The 17,716-nt window shown below is 40.0% G+C and overlaps 1 protein-coding gene across 2 annotated transcripts in view; it reads right to left on the reverse strand.

Annotated features, from left to right (window-relative positions):
• Positions 1-17,716, reverse strand: part of LOC149150974 (thylakoid lumenal 15.0 kDa protein 2, chloroplastic-like) — a 136,014-nt gene that overhangs the window by 2,630 nt on the left and 115,668 nt on the right. The gene's annotated exons all lie outside the window — the stretch shown is intronic.

The raw sequence follows: 17,716 nt of genomic DNA on the forward strand, positions 1-17,716 counted from the left end.
CGCAAGACTCCCTGGAAGTTCATCTCAAAGTTGTACCACAAGGTAATAACCCCCCTTATGATATTGAATTCTTTGATCTTGAGAATGATAGTCTCTGTCATGAGTTTCAGGCAGTTTCCATTCTTTATCTTTTATTGGAAGGGTGACTCCCGACGCAATTATTTGAAACTATGTCTGAGAGGTGTAGGAGTAAAATGGTTGGCAGTGCACACTCATACAGAGCTTGATTAAGGGATTTTCCCTATCCCAGTTCAAAACCCTTCCCATGTGACGAAGAATGAATCAAGGCCCCTGAATTTGTAACACTTTGGTGGTCCTTAACCACTAGAGCCATGAATTTTGACCTAACAAAGCAATGCAGCTTACTTGCCCAATTTGGGTAAATTTCCCTGGCTTACCCATGCAATTTTGGCCAACACTATGTCAGATTGCCGCCCCTTTGGGGGGATTTATTTCTGAGTACATCAAAATATTTTTCAACCCTCCACCTCATTGTCACATATGTGTGCAGGTTAACCTCTACCAAGACTTGAAGGAATTCATGTACATTAGGATTAGTATCCAGGTGCATCCCCAAGCAGTCTACGATATTAATTTTCCCAGTCCCTCCTCCGGTGCTTGTTATTGATCCGATTAGCAGGGTTGCAATGGTCCATGCCAATGTTGCACGAAGCGGGGACAAAGCGACAACATTTTTTGGAAGCGAAGCATCGGAAGTGTCTACATATATATATATATATATTATTTGCATTTATATTTTTAAAAAAAATCCAAAATAAAAAATTAGTTGTAGAAGATATGAAAACATACATATTCGTAAATAAATCAAGATAGATATGGCATCCATTGAACATCAATAATTAATTATTCGAGCATCAACCATCTAGATTCTAGCAATTACAAACATACATCAAATTTTTAAGCATATCATAAAACATAAAACATTTAGAAGATAAAATCATAAAACATTCAAATAACTTATCTAGCAAGTGAGCAACTGTCAACATGAGTCATGTCCAAACTTTAAATAATAATGTTTATAAAATAGGCTACCTGGCCACCACCAAGTACACACTGAACTAGGAAGAGTAAGACAAAAAAGTTCAAATTCATAGGTCTAACACTCTAGAGTCTAGACTCTAAGACTCTAATCTAAGACAAAAGTAGTAAATTGTGAATATATCTATTAATCTCTCCTCCTTAATCATGACCACTACGTGAACCCTCCATGTGGTGGCAGTGAAGAACATGGTCACTGTAGAAGTTGTGGAACTGATGAAGATGAAGCCCCTGCTGCTATTATTGAAGAATGGAACTTGGGAACCATGGGACCGGATGGGGGTGGCATCTCAACTCGATCACCATCATCCTGGATAAGAGCATCCTTCAATTGCTCTAATTGCAACACTCCATCCTCCAAATTGGCCTCGTCTAGAATTTTGTCCCAAAGCTTAAGGTCTTTATTATTCTTTGCATCCTCACGGTAATGGGACAACAATCGCAAGTTCTAGTGAACATAAACCAATCTCTCTGCTCGATCTAAATTTAACCTATTCCTTTTAACACTATGGATGAAAAAATAAGAGCTCCAACACCTCTCAGCAAAAGAAGTGTTTACCACCTGTGATAGTACTAGCAATGCCAAAGTTTGTAGAAGTGGAGTAGCACCTCCATGCATGTTCCACCACTCAAGAGAAGACAAATTCTCTCAATCTTTAATTGCATGATTACTCCCAAATTGACCTGTTAGCCACCACCAGTGGGTGACCCCTATAGGAGAAGCTTTCTCCTAGATTTGTCTTAGTCAGCAACCACACAATCCTTTGCAGCCACCTAATAGCTCTGATATACTACTATTATCCACCACCTGAGCCAGCCATTGTGTACCCTCGCTCATCTGTCATGATCATATGTTTGAAGGTGGGCCATCCAACCCCAAAGGTATGACGTTTCATTATGTAATTGGGTGTTTATGCTTGTTTTTCTTGGGCAGACTTGGGCATGGATTATTGGGTGACTTGGAAGAATAAAGAGATTTGGTTGTACTCTTATTCCCTTACCTCAGCTGGGGGGACTAATCTTGTATCCTAGTCTCGTGGGATCTCCTTTATTGGCTACTAGCTTTAGGAGTGGCACTACATGGGAAACCTTGATTTTGGTTGCGTGGTCCCGCTTCCCGATACCATATATCTCACTCCCCTCCACTCATTACAAGCCCTTTTTCACATTTCCCCATCTGGGTCCACATTTGTCCATTAGGTCCACAAGGTGTTAGCCTTCCCCCTCCCCTTGTCCACACCTTGGGTCGGGCCTGGAATGATGCCCTAGAGGTTGATGCAACTAAAAAGAAAGATAAAAGCATAATATGGCCACATACAACAAGAAATGTACCACAAAATGCAAAAGATGGCCAGGACAATAAACTTTAGCATGTGGGCAAAAGCCAAACATGGCTCTCAACACTTCACCTGAAGGGTGTCATATGCTCCTGTAGTGGACTTAGGCCTTAGTTAAGTTGCTTAGCCCATGATGAAACCACTTGCCAATCACAAATAATGTCCAGTGTTACATCCTCACCATTAGGTACCACAATTCATTAGTGCATCTAAGTGAACCAAGCTTGTTAATCAAGGGCAAAGTGGGACTTCATATGGGGCTTCTCTTCCAAATTTGGGGCTTTAATCTCGTAATAGTGTTACCTCCCTAAGTAGGAGTGGTTAATAGGCGCCCTATTAGGTGTTCCCAGCCCCTCAAGGGAAACACAGGTCCCTGGTATGTCATTCAATTAATACGTGGCATGTGAATGATGATGAAATGGATGTCGACACTAAGGTCTCAAGGCCAAACGCCATGGGTACAAGGATAGAAATGATGAGGGATGTCCACATATTAGGCATACAGATATGAGGGAGCAACCGTGGATACATGAGTTACCCCAGCGTTTGTTTTTCCACCTTTGTTTATTTTCCTTATGCCTTTTCTTGATTTTTCTTTGTAATACTGCTCAAAGCTCTAGGAAATGAGAACATGCAATGAATGATGTGAAGCAATTATTAGCCCCTTAAGGTGGGGCAATTCATCACCCACCCGGGTTGGGAAGTGCATGGATTCCGTAATGATGTGAGGGCACTCATGGGCCCTAGGAACTAGGGTGATGACCATGATAAGGGGTAGAGCTCATGTTTGGCTTTTGTCCACGTGCTATATTTGTCTTAGCCATCTTTTGCATTTTATAACATTCTTTTTCTTTGTTTCTTACTTGTGGCCATGATATGCTTTTCACTTTCTTTTAGTTGCATCGACCTCCGGGGCAATGTTTCCAAGCCCAACCTAGATATTTGGACAAGGGGAGGGTGTGTCAATGTCGTGTGGACCCAGAGAAGGAAAATGACGAAATAGGGCTTGTAATGTGTGGAGGGGAGTGAAAAATGTGGAACAGGAAAATGGGACCACACTACCAAAATCAGGGTTTCCCAAGTAGTGCCCTTCCTAAAGCCATAGGCCAATAGGGGAGATCCCATAGGACTAGGATTGAAGATTAAACCCCCATTTAAGGTGAGGGAACAAAACCACAATCAAAGGCCTTCCTTCTTCCATGTCACCCAATAATCCATGCCCAAGCTGTCCAAATGAAAAACAAGCATAAGCATCTGATTGCATAATGAAAAACATACCTTTTGGGTCAAATTTCCCACCTTCTAACATATTCTCTCAACAGATGGGCAAGGAAACATACAAATGTTGCAGGGAGCGGAGATGAAGTGGTGCATCACATCAGCTATGGGTGGCTCTCAGGGGTTGTTGGCTATCGGTTGGGAGAAGATGCATATGAGAAAGGCTCTCTTAGGGGTCCCCATTTTTGGTGGATAATAGTGCCATAACCAAGTTGTCCTTCAATAGTTTGAGAACATCTTGTGGATGTGGTCCTATACTAGTTGAACTTTATAGTCCCTTTCAAGGGTGATGTGATGGATTCAAGATGATATCTATAAAGTGCCATAAATGGTGACATTTTTGACAAAGTATGGAAGGATGTATTGTACCACCATTCTGCCAAGGGAAACCATTTGACCCATTGTGTCTGTTTATTAGATGCAAAGCAACATAGATATCCTTATAAACATTTATTCATAATCTCAGTTTTCCCATCAAATTGAGGATGGTAAGATGAGTTGTGAGCTAATTGAGTACCCAAACAAGAAAATAATTCAGTCCAAAAATTTCCAGTGAAAATTGGATCTCTATCACTTACAATAATCTTTGGTATTCCATGTAGCTTTTGGATTGTTTCCATGAATGCTTCTGCCATAGTACTTGCTTTAAAAGGATGAGAGAGAGCAAAAGTGGGCATACTTTGTCATTCAATCTACCACTACCATAATGACACTATTTCCTTCAAATTTGGGTAAACTTGTAATAAAATCCATTGAAACTTCTTCCCAACGTTGGCTTGGTATGGCTAATGGCTAAAGGAGCCCTGGGGTCTTGATAGTCTCTCCTTTATTTTGTTGCAATACCACACAATCTACCACAAGTTTTTGCAAATCTGCCTTAAGACCTTACCAAAAAAAATATTTCTTGATCCTACGGTATGTCTTCAAGAACCTTGAATGTCCTCCTATAGGAGAAGCGTGTAATTCCAATAGGACCTTATGTTAGAGTTGAGAATTCTCACATAAGTTTAAGCAATCTTGATAGCATAACAAATCATTTTTTCATGCATTTTTTTCTACTACATTAGGGTCCTCCTATAGTTGTTGAATGATCTTGCATAACTTCTCATCTTGTTGCCATTTTATCCTTGTATCTTTTACCCAGTCAGATTGTGGAATGGAAATAGCACATAGTAAACCATTTGTGTCTTCCTCTTTCCCTAAAAGTGCATTTGCCACAACATTTTGTTTTCCCCTTTTGTAGATAATTTCAAAGTCATAACCTAACATCTTTGTGACCCACTTTTGTTGCTCTTTTTAAAATAGTCTTTGCTCCAAGAAGTACTTCAGACTATCATGATCTGTTTCTACGTTGAAGTGTCTTCCTATTAAGTATGGATGCCATTTATTAACATGTAGTATGACCAACATTTCTTTTTCATAATAGGGTCTAAGTAAGTTCTTTCCTTTAAGTTTGTCGCTTTCAAAGGCAAGGGGCCTTCCTTCCTGCATCAAAATGGCACCAATGCCATGGCCTAAGGCATCACACTCCACAATGAATAGTTTTGTGAAGTCAAGTGTTCCCAAGACGAGAGTTGTACACGTAGCCTGTTTAAGTTTTTCAAATGCTTTGGTTGTTTCTTTAGTTCAAGAAAATTCTTCCTTCTTCAATAATTTTGTTAGAGGTGTTTCTTTTTTACAATAATTCTTGACAATTTTCAGTAATATCATGTCAATCCTAAGAATCCTCTGAGTTTCTTCAAGGTATTGGGGATTGGCCATTCTCTCATAGCTTTGATTTTGTTAGGATCCACCTTGACACCATCATGTGATACAATATGACCCAAATATTCCACTTCTTGAACCCCAAAGGCACACTTGGAAGGCTTTGCATATAGTTGTTGCTCTTCCAATAGACCCTGTCAACATGTTGTACATGCTCTTCCCAAGATTTGTTGTAAATTAGTATGTCATCAAAAAATACTAGCACAAATTTTCTAAGGAAGGGTTTGAAAATAGAATTCATCAAGCTTTGAAATGTTGAAGGTGCATTTGTAAGTCCAAATGGCATAACCAAAAACTCATAATGACCTTATTCCCTCATTCTGATTTGATGATATCCAAAACGAAGATCCAACTTAGTAAAGAAAATTGCTCCATGCAATTCATCAAAGACAAGAATAGCAAAATTATCTTTGATTGTCATTTCATTGAGTTGTTTGTAATTTGGACATATATGCCACGAACCATCAGTTTTAACTTTTGATAACCATCACCACTGGTGAAGAGAAAGCACTCTAGATAGGCTGAATGATTCCCGCCTCTAACATTTCTTGAACCATACGCTCAATCTCACTCTTTTGTGCATGTGGATATCTGTAAGGCCTAATGTTAGGTGGTACACTTCCAAGTTGCAAATGAATAGCATGGTCATGATCTCGAACAAGTGGAAGACCCTTAGGCATTTCTCCAAATACCTTAGCATAGATTTTGATAGCTTTTTGAAGATCCATTGGAGCAAAGGATATAAATGTTTGAATGTATAATGAACACAATTGTGCAACTACACCTTGGTGTCCCTTTTTTAACAATTTTGTCATGCTATTAGAGCTTATCACTTTACTGGGTTTCCCTTGGATACCTCTAAGATCAATTTCCTTTCCTTTTGAGAAAAAACTTATGAAAAGATCTTGGAAATTAAGGGCTATTGTTCCCAATGATTGTAACCATTGGACCCCTAATAAAACATCAACACCACCCATTTGTATTGCAATCATAGGTCTAACCAATAAATAGTCCCCCATATTCAACGTAATATTATTGCACTTCCCTGAAAAATTTATGGTACCTCCATTTGCAAACATCACTTGAAAATTTGATGTTGTATCTACAAAGCAATTAATAATTTTTGCTAATGTGTAATTGATGAAGTTATGGGTACTACCTAAATCAATCAATGCGGTTACCCTTTTCTTTTTGATATATCCTTCTATCTTGAGGGTTTGTGGACTATTGATGACGGCCAATGGATGACAAGATATTGTTGGAGTAGTTTCTTCTTATTTGTCTTTCTAGCATCGGATGTGTTCTAGCCTTGAAATTCTGTGGAGAGGCTAGAATACATGAGATCTCCAAAACCCAGAAATCGTTTCTGGAAATTCCACATAGAAATGACTTAATTAGATTATTTATCAATATTAATTAAGTCAAGGCGAGAATCATCTAGAAACTCACACGGATCGATCCAGAGATGATCCTAGCCATCGATTATGTTTTAATCTTGGTCGTTGGTGCTCCAACAGAGGATTATAAGGGGAGGTTGATGTAGTGATGGAGAATACACTTGAGACATTTGAGCAGTTTGATTTCTTTACAAATCGATTTCCAGAGTAACAGTAGTCAGTTGTCGAAGAGAGCCAAAGATCGAAGCAGTGAGTGAGGGGCAGAGACAGTGATCCAAAGGAAAGATTTTCCAGATCCGGAGAGGTAGCAGCAAGAGAGCCGAATTACCCCAGAGAGGCAATGCTAAGGGGTAGCGCAGTTGCTTCAGCAAGGCAGTTTGATTTAGAGGAAGGAAAATCGTTCTCAGTTCCAGAGACTAGGAAGAAGTCCTAGAGGACCGAAGAGGTGATTTCCTCAACATCCAGAGGCAGAACGACTTCATCAGAGCCCAATCCAAAGCAAGTCATCCATCCAGCTACACAGAGCAGCGCAGAGGCTGACGCAGAGCTCCAAGAGGCCGAGTTTTGATAGGGAAAGTCGAGCCAGAGATTGCTTGTGGGAGAAGGGTAATTCCGTTTAGTATTTTGCTCAGATTTTCTTGATGTTTGGATTGCCAATTGAGCTTCCATAGATGTACTCAGATTTCACTGTTACATAATAAAATAAAATGCTCACTGCTGCACTGGTTTTCCCGAGTTGGTTTTTTCCAAGGACAGTGGTCCAAAAATAACTGTGTCATTTCATGTGTGTGTGCTAACATTTCTTCCATCGTTTATTCTTATGCAGTTTTATTTGTGTAGATTGCAGTGTGAGTTATTCAGTATTTGTTGTAGGAAACAGTAATAAATTGTTAAATTTAATTAACAATTAGGAGAATAATTTCCAGTTGTTGCAATAGGATTCCGGTTTTCAGAATTTTCACATGGTATCAGAGTGCAGTTGATTAGCCAGAGAGCTCAATAGCGAAGATATAAGGAGTTTCGTTGTTCAATGTGAGTAGCAGATCGAAACCCTAGAGGCAACGCAGTCACTTTGCCAAGAGGTCGAGTTTCTTGAGGAGATTCAATTTTTCTGAGTGAGGGACAAAAAAATTCGATCTCTCCAGATCGAGGGATTCTAGAGGCAGAGGGAGAAGCCCAGTATTTTCGTAGAGAAGATCTCTAGCTGGACGCGATAGTTTTGCAGCAGTTTGCTAGAGCAGAACTAGCGTCAAGTAGAAGAAGAGCACACGTTGAGGGAAAATTTTTCTCAAGGAACTTCTAGTCTCAAGAAATTTGATTTCCCTTGCAGATAAGCAATCATTGTGAGCAGAGTTTCTCACTCCAGAAGGGAGTGCGAATAGCTTAGCAGCAATTGTGCAGAAGGGAAGAGAATATTTTTTACATTTGTTGAGATGGCCACTGCTAGATTTTGTGATCAAGACAGGTTGGATGGAACCTCCAACTATATCATCTGGAAGGCAAGGATGTCCTTCCTTCTGGATGAATATCGCCTGAAGCCATATATTGATGCAGTGGTAACAGTTCCCACGAATTCAGATCGGCTAAAGGAGTATAGAAAGGAGATGGCGCAAGCAAAGAGATTGATCCTAGATGGTGTCCAAGATCATGTTGTATCACACATAGCGGCTAAGGGAACAGCCAAAGAGATTTGGGATACACTTTCTACGTTGTACCAGAGAACTTCCGAGCAGCTGAATATGTACTTAGAAGAGAAGTTGAGGCTCATTCGGATGCAGAAGGGGAAGGCATAGACTCCTTCCTCATTAGGATTCAAAAGGTCTAAGACCAGTTGTCAACTGTTGGGGCAGCCCCTCAACCCACAAAGCTAGTGCGATTGGCACTAAACAGTGTCTCTAAGGAGTTACAAGTATTCGTCCAAAGTATTTTGGGCAGAGATGCCTTGCCAATGTGGGACAAGATGTGGGCCGATTTACAACAAGAGGAGTTAAGACGAGCTCTATTGAAGAGCTTCATCAGTGGCAGCAGCGGATCGAAGCAGGTAAAGGAGGAGGAGAATGTGGCCCTCGCATCGAAGGGTCCTAGTCAGGGACAGGGGGAGCAAAGGAAGAAGAAGAAGGACCTGTCAAAGGTCAACTTGTTGCACTACAGTACCCAGTGTCCTCTCAAGAAGAAGGACAAAGAGGAAAAGCAGGACCAGGCTGCAGCACATGCTGAGATCGATAGGTTGTCCTCTAGGTTGGAGGAAGGCTTCGCTATGATCACTAACATACCTCCAGGAGTGAGGTGGGGTGATTTGGAGTTGTAGCCCCAGAGTGCTATAGATGGGCAAGATCCTTGAGGAGTGCACCTCATGGATCAATACCTTGCTACAAGGGCCCACAGTGTTGAGTAGCAGGGTGGATCAGTGGCAATTTATGTAGTCAGTCCCAGAGTGACAGTTGCAAACTAGTAGCAGTCAGATGCTGAAGAGTGCAGTGCAGTTGGCACATTGCGAAGTCAGCAATAGTGCAAAGCCTTCAATGACAGTGCAGATGCTAGTAGCAGTTAGAGATTCGGGAGACAAATGCATCATACTGATCATAGTTGATTCAGCATTTTGGATGTTTTTCAGTTGCAAATGTTGCAGTTGCAGCAACAATAGATGAGAGGGAGTTACAACTTACAGTGCAGATGCAGTGTTGACAGCAATTCAGTAGCAGCACAGATGCAGGGTATATCAGAGTTGGGTAGTGGTTGGTGGGCAGTATGGCTAGACATAAACAATGTGACAGGAGACGATACAAAGACAGGGTGTTGCTACAGGGTGAGCAGTAGCACTAGAACACATTCCTCTCTAAGAGGGAGTGTTACTTTTTGTAGCATCAGATGCGTTCTAGCCACAAAATTTTGTGAAGAGACTAGAATACATGAGATCTCCAAAACCCAGAAATCGTTTCTGGAAATTCCGCATAGAAATGACTTAATTAGATTATTAACCAATTTTTAAATATTTCTTAAGTCTAAACTTAGGGAATATGGTTAATTAATCAGTATTAATTAAGTCAATGCAAGAATCATCTAGAAACTCACACGGATCGATCCAGAGATCATCCTAGCCATCGATTATGTTTTAATCTTGGTCGTTGGTGCTCCAACAAAGGATTATAAGAGGAGGTCGATGTCATGATGGAGAATACACTTGAGACACTTGAGCAGTTCGATTTCTTGGCAAATCGTTTTCCAGAGTATAAGTATTCAATTGTCGGAGAGAGCCAGAGATCGAAGTAGTAAGGGGCAGAGACAGTGATCCGCAGGAAATATTTTCTAGATCTGGAGAGGCAGCAGCAAGAGAGCCGAATTACCCCATAGAGGCAGAGCAGTTGCTTCAACAAGGAAGTTTGATTTGGAAGAAGGGAAATCGTTCTCAGTTCCAAAGGCCAGGAAGAAGTCCCAAAGGGCCGGAGAGGCGATTTCCTCAACATCCAGAGGCAGAATGACTTCATCAAAGCCCAAGCCGTCCAGCAAGCTAAACAAGCAGCATAGAGGTTGACGCAGAGCTCCAGGAGGCCGAGTTTTGATAGGGAAATTCGAGCCAGAGATTACTTGTGGGAGAAGGATAATTTCCTTCAGTATTTTGCTCGGATTTTCTTGCTATTTGGATTGCCAGTTGGGCTTCCATAGATGTACTCAGATTTCACTGTTGCATAATAAAATAAAACCCTTGCCGTCGCATCGGTTTTCCCAAGTTGGGTTTTTCCGAGGACATTGATCCAAAAATAATTGTGTTGTTTTATGTGTGCGCTAGCATTTCTTCCAGCGTTTATTCTTCTGCAGATTTATTTGTGTAGATTTCAATGTGAGTTATTCAGTATTTGTTGTAGGAAACAGTAAATAAATTGTTAAATTTAATTAACAATTAGGAGAATAATTTCCATTGCTGCAATAGGATTCTGATTTTAAGAATTTTCACACTTCTAGCTCTAGATCTTGTGCAGTTTCTGCTTCTTGATCTTCTTCACCTTCACAGTCTATGTGGACTAATTTATTCGCACTGCATTTATGCCCTTTACTATACTTGTTGTCATAATTGAAACATAGTCCCTTTGCTCTTCTCTCATCCATTTGCTGAAGAGTTAACCTTGTTGGTTTAGGAAAGCGGGTGTGATTTTCTCTATAGTTATTAATGACCAATTTTCAAGTGGCCATATTTTTATTTTCAACTTTCCTTGCTAGACTGAAAGCATGCTCTAGAGATTTAGGTTCAAAGAGATGCACCTCAAGTTAGATGCTATCTTTTAAAGTTCCCATAAATAGGTCTAACAAGTTATCCTCTGAAATAGTCTTGCTCAACTTTTGGAATTATTGAATAGACTCTGCTATGGGATCTTTTTGTCAAAGATTTACCAATTGACTAAAGAATGTGTTGCTCTTAATATTCTCATTATGTGCTATCAATTCCTATGTAAAAATGGACCAAGATATAACAAAATATTTTTTTCTTTCACAAAGGCATTGATACCATACATGTTGTTCATGTTCTAAAAAAATGGATGCAATATTTACCTTTTGTAAGGATGCCACTTGGTGTAGATCAAAGTATTGTTCCATCTGAAATATCCATGTTACCAAATCATTACCATCAAATTTCCTCATATCAGTCTTCAGAATGTAGTAGTTCCTTGGTGCTGACTTGAACCCCTGATGATGTGCATCCTAGATTGAAAATTCATGACTATGGTTCTATCATTCAAAATTTGTGCTCTCCAATTGTGATAGCATACTCCCCATATGAGATTGATTCTGATCAACAAGCTTCTCCTTATGTTCAAGAATTCTTTGGATCTCCACATCCATTTTAGGAAGCCTCCCCAAGAGAAGATTTTTCGTGGCAGTCATGCATTTTTGTATTTCTTCCTTATTTTCATTTATCTTCTTTTCTATTCTTTCTTTAATGTCATTCATCTTCTTTCTCATTTCTCTTTTAAGTGTTTTTTGAGAACCTGAGAAATCCACCTTTTTCAACATACTACCATCCATTTCATTAAATTTCTTCTCTAATTGGGATAACCTAAACTCCAAGGCTTCACTTTCTTCATGAGTTAAGGATGGGATTTCAATAGATTTAATTAGTGTAGTAACTTTATTTGGAGGCAAATTGGAAAATAATAATAGCCCTCTTTATTACAGCAAAAAATGGGGATTTTCTAATGAATAGGTAGGTCAATACTAAGTTACGTATCTTAATTTGGAGAATATCAAAATGGTTGAAGCTTTACTGATATATTTCTAAGATTTGATGCCTTATGGATCTGAAAATTTGTTCTGTAATACTTTGATATGTAGTTTCTACAATTCCATAGGTGTGAATTGAATCTAATGTGCCAATTGAATTTTATAGTAGCTTTCCCAAAACTTGATGATTTTTTGGCCTCCTCCCACAAGAAAACTCTTATAGCGTTCCACGTGTCAAATTCTTGAAATATAATTTTGGAACTTGTACTTGAGGTACTTCTATATGTTTCCTGGAAATCTTGAAGATTTTACAGTCTGAAAAATTCCAGACAAGAAGATATAACAAAAATACCAAGCTGACTTGTTTAAAATTTATTCCATGAGTGTTCACAAACCCCAACTTCCATAGGGTATAACTCTGAAAGTATAGAGAAACAAATTCTGAAAATGGAACCAGCAATTCCCCAAGATTTCTCCTTAATATGGTCCAAGTTTCACTTTATGAAGCCTTACAAACAAAAAATTATATCACAAATTCCAAATTGACCTATTTAAGACTAAATTCTGGAGCATATGGAAACCCTAAACTTCCTTGGATCATATCTCCAAAAATATAGAGAACCGAGATTTGTAACTTTGACCAAATGCTTACCACAATTTGCCTCAACATGGTCCAATTTCCATGATCTAAAGCTTCATAAAAGAAGTTATAACGAAAATACTGAACTAGCCTGATTGAGACAAAAATTAGGAGCATTCAAAAACCCCAACCTAGACCATATCTTTGAAAATATAGCAAACCAAGATCTAGAACTTGAACCAAAGATTTCCCAAGATGTCTTCTCAATCTTCTCCAGGTTTCACCATTTGAAGCCTCCCAAAAAAAAGGTTATAGTGAAAACACCACAATGACCAGTTTGAAGCAGCAAAACCCTAGAATCAAGAGTTTTGGTATCAAATGTTATGATCCTAGCGCCTTAAAAATGATAAGAAACCAATAATTACAATCCACTTCGAGGGGGAAACATCTTTTTACAACAAATACATTGAAGAAGACAATATATAGGAGACAAAGGATACAACTATAATAAAATGGGGCCATGAGGGGTTCTAGCCTACATAAAAATATAACAATAGAAATGTAATCACTAATATCTAGGAAGTAATAACGGGTTTTTGGGTTAACATGGCGCTTATATAGGGCTTAACACATTTCCTCCAAAGAGGGACGTGGGTAAACGTTTCCCCAAGTGAGCTTTGTTACCGCTCAAACTAGTAGGGGATCCTTGAAAGGCAAATGCTAGACCAAGGGCAACAAATGGAGACTTAGCCCACTGTCACCTCAGCTAATGCTCCCTTCTATTTACAGACTTTCACCAATGGGAAGAGACCCGGTATATTGTGGAGTCACCGATGAAGGATAACTCAATGTATGGATATGAGTGACCCAGATAATCCCTTTCCCAGAAGAGCTTGAAGAATGGAGCTCGCTTGCTTTCCAAGCAAGGTACAATGTATTCTAAGGAAAGGAAGCGAGGATTTGAGGGTTAGGTTTATGGGATATGACTTGTGAAGGAGTATCCCAATACCTAAAATCCTTGTTGAAATTGGTATCCTGAATGGTTCTTGAAGAGTTGCACTTTTAAATGAACGGGACCACATGGGACCAAGTCGACCCAGTCTAGGGTAGGAGGAAAGAATATGGCAACCAATGATGTTCTTACCCTAGACGAGGTGGGGCAGAAGGATCAAAGAAAGAATGTCACTTAAAGATGTTGAATTGATCCTATGAGGCACTAGCCTTGGGGATTCTAGGGAAAAGTTTGATCTTGGAGCTAGGGCTTGGCTTTTCTGACAACTCCACCGTCAGAATGGCTTCCAATTTGGAGGAGGCTTTGAGGAGACACTAGCATAGGAGAGGCTAGAAGATCGAACTTTTCAGAGGGATAGTTTCCCGAAAAATGATGCCCTAGGCAACCCAACTTGGATAGACCTAGAAAAATGTGAAAAAGGTATGATTTTAGGTGACCACCTCTTGGTAGATTAGTGCCTTAGTCTTGGGAGAATGGAGTCTATGATGAATATGAGTGAGGACCTTTGATTCCCAGTCAAGGAGGCCTCAAGACTACCTCGCTACCCTTCAAAGAGAAGCAATCTTACAACTTTTATACTTCGATGTGCAAAGGAGATGGCTTATCAAGGTCAATTCGTCAATGGAATTACCCCTAGGAGATTCCATTCACATTACATGGCCCATACATTGAGAGATGCTATAATTGAGACAAAATTCCACAATTTAAAGCAGTAAATGCATGCAACAATTACCCCCAAAAAATAGTGAAAATCCCAGTCCAATGTATATGACAAAGTAAAACAAGAATTACATTAAAAGCATGTACTTACATGTAACAGAATATATCCAACCATCCACAATTGACAAGAGTGAAGCTCTAAGACAAGATAGACCAATATTCACACATTAAAATTCATCCATAAAGCTCCAATTCATCCTCTAGAAAAAGTGTGAAATTCTCAAGAGAGAAAAAAGATCCAATCCAAAGTGATGATAAGCAAATGAACTCATTTCACTTGCATTTATACACTAATGAGGAGTTCGAATTAGCCTCCTTGGCCTACATAAGCCCCAAAAATAAAATAATGTTCTAATAATCTAACTTTTGGGAACAGGCCCACCAAACTAGCTCACAAATGAAAGAATAAGCCTCTCAAGAGGTCAAATAATAATCTATTCATGTCATAGGGCCCTCTAAGAAGCCTAATGAGGTCCATGGGTATCATAATGAAGAGTAGGACCCTCAAAAGGTTAGGGACAAGGGGTTGGTCCCTTGTTCTCCAAACAATAAACATGTGGTGCTCCCAATGGATGTGGAGCACAACAATAACCTCATGGGTCTTCAAATGAGTCGAAGATGCTTGTAGATCGCCTACAAGGGCTCTAATCATGGTGTAGGAGATGTCATATCATCCTACAAGTCCTAGGTCAACTGCCAAATGCATGATACATCTGTGGGGCCGGTTGGGAAAGGATGAACCAGGTGCATCTTACTCGTCCAATGGGAGTATCGTGAGCATCTCTGACCATCCTCAGGGATCCATGGAGTCTTGTCTACTGCTGTGGAGGCTTATGGCTCTCAACACACACCCTACCTGTGCTAATGTAGCCCTCTGGAGGATTAGGACCCCATATAGGGAGACCAAACCCAAGATGGAGACCATTTACAATCCTGCATAAGATCCAATGCGTCCCCTAGCTTTCCAGTACAACAAGTCATTAGAGATATCGAGTAAATGAGCTTACCAATCATGGACCACAAGTGGGGACTTCGTAATGGCCTGCCCTTCCATAATGGGCTTTGGGATGTGCTAATGTCTCCAAAACTCCAAATGGGGTTAGCCAAGTATCCTATTAGGTGGTTTCTACTTCTAAAGGGGATAATATGTTCAAGTTACATCCTTCAAAAGGTGGTGCCATGTGACAGATAGGTGAATGAAGTGGGGGATGAGAAGGGGTAGCCCTGGGCCACACGCTGGGGTACAAGTGTAGCGAATAAAAGGGAAGCCCACACTTGGGTTTATAATGTATAGGAGGGAGCAATCATGGTACATGAGGTGTCCCAACCTTGATTTTTCCACCCTTCTTTATGTCTTTTTCCTTTTTATGATTTTCTATGATTAATTGCTCGAGGCTCAAGGGGTAAGAGCATGATGCATAAGATATAGAAGTGAATACCCCCTTTTAAGGTAGGGTGGTTCATTGCCACCAAGGGTTGGGACAATCATGGATTCCTTTATGATGAAGAAGGTTCATAGAGCCTGTCAGAACCAGAGTGATGGCCATGATGACGGGGTAGAGCTCATGTATTGGTTTTTTCCCACGTGCTAAATGTGTTTGTCCCGACCATCTTTCACATTTTGTGGTACATTTTCCTGTTGAATGTGGCCAAATATGCTTTTGTCTTTCTTTTTAGCTATATCAACCACTAGAGCATCATTCCAAGCTTGACCCAAGGTGTGGACAAGGGGAAGCGACAAGCTAACCCTATGTGGACCCAGGTGGGAGAAATGATGAACGGGGTAATAATGAGTGGAAAAGAGGGTAATGTAAGCAGATAAGGGAGCGGGACCACACAACCAAAATCGAGGTTTCCCATGAATACCATCCCTAAAGCCAAATGGTCATTAAAAGAGATCCCATGGGGCTAGAATACAAGGTTAATATCCAAAAGGGGTCTAGGGGACAAGGGCACAGACCTAACCCATTCTTTCCGCTGAATCCCCCATTAATCCATGCCCAGAAGTGTCCATGATAAGCAAACTACAATACTCAATTACCAAATGACAAGGCATACATTTAGGTTTGGGAGGCCCACCTTCAAACATATGATCATGGCAGATGGGCGAGGGACCACATGGTTGGCTCAGGTGGCAGAGAAATGGCACAATGAGCTAGCTAGTGGCTGCAAGGGGTTGTTGGCTACCGGCTGAGGACCATCTTGGAGAAAAAAAAATATCCTAGGGATATCACCCACAAAATGGTGGGTAACATCTGGCTCCAACTGGGATGTGATCTCTCGAAGAAGTGGGCGAAGCTACTCAAACGGGAGGTCATGAGAACCCCAACAATCTCTTGGTCACCGTAGACCTGTCACCTGCACATATAATAGATGGAAAAACACAGGGCAGCATGCTTTTGCGACGTCTCATGACCGCACATGATATATGTTAGGCCATAAAATCAACAGAAAATGTAAATATGTATATATCTACCATGAGAAACATCATATGATGTTAATTCTAATACAAAAAAAAAGAACAAATTATCATGCGATGCACCCTACTCTACCATGCATATGATATAATGTCAAGTGCTAGGTATAATCATAGACCCAATGCAACCAACATGTCAATTGATCAATACAAGAATGCATGCTTCCATGATTATTTTTGCAATGGACTCGACAATATAAATGGTAATATTGATATGAGGAGTTACAAGGGCGGGAGGTGGGAAAAGAAGAGACCCATATGATGTAAAAAGGAACCCTAGAAGAAGGGAAAGACATCAACCAAGAGGATTGAATTTGGTCTTCTAAACAAGAGATAGAAATGTTAATGAATCTTTGCTGAAGAGCTATCTCAGGTAAGAAGGATTGAATGTCTTGAACATATTTAGAATGGTATTATTTTGGTCATTGGGAAAACAGGAAATGGACTCATCATTGTATTTTGGGAAAAACCATGATTCTTGGTTCTTCATAGGGGAAAACAACTCTTCATCAAGACTAGGAGAATGAACATCATCACAAACCTCTATTTCCAGGGCAGGGGAGGAACGCTCAAACATGAAGAAAAATCCTTTATCTGGGGCATGGCCTAAGGAAGCATCTTCCTCAATTTATTCTACATTAAAATTTCCCACAATCTTGGGAGGCTATTCTTTGATTGAACCATCTTGGAACATAAACAAGAGACCTTTCCAATCACTAGGAAGGGCATCATAAGGACCAACATCGTTATTCAAAAGGGGCAGATCATTTTCTTCTTTCTTGAGCTCATTCTTATGGATTTGAGAAACACGTGGTCTTCATTTCTATAATCATACCCAATCAACAGCCCAAAAGTCACTCGTAGATTCTTCGTTATTCG

Source organism: Pinus tabuliformis, chromosome 9 (genome assembly GCF_031772625.1).
Source record: "Pinus tabuliformis cultivar Carrire ecotype Pingquan chromosome 9, CPIR1, whole genome shotgun sequence".
Taxonomy (NCBI): Eukaryota; Viridiplantae; Streptophyta; class Pinopsida; order Pinales; family Pinaceae; genus Pinus; species Pinus tabuliformis.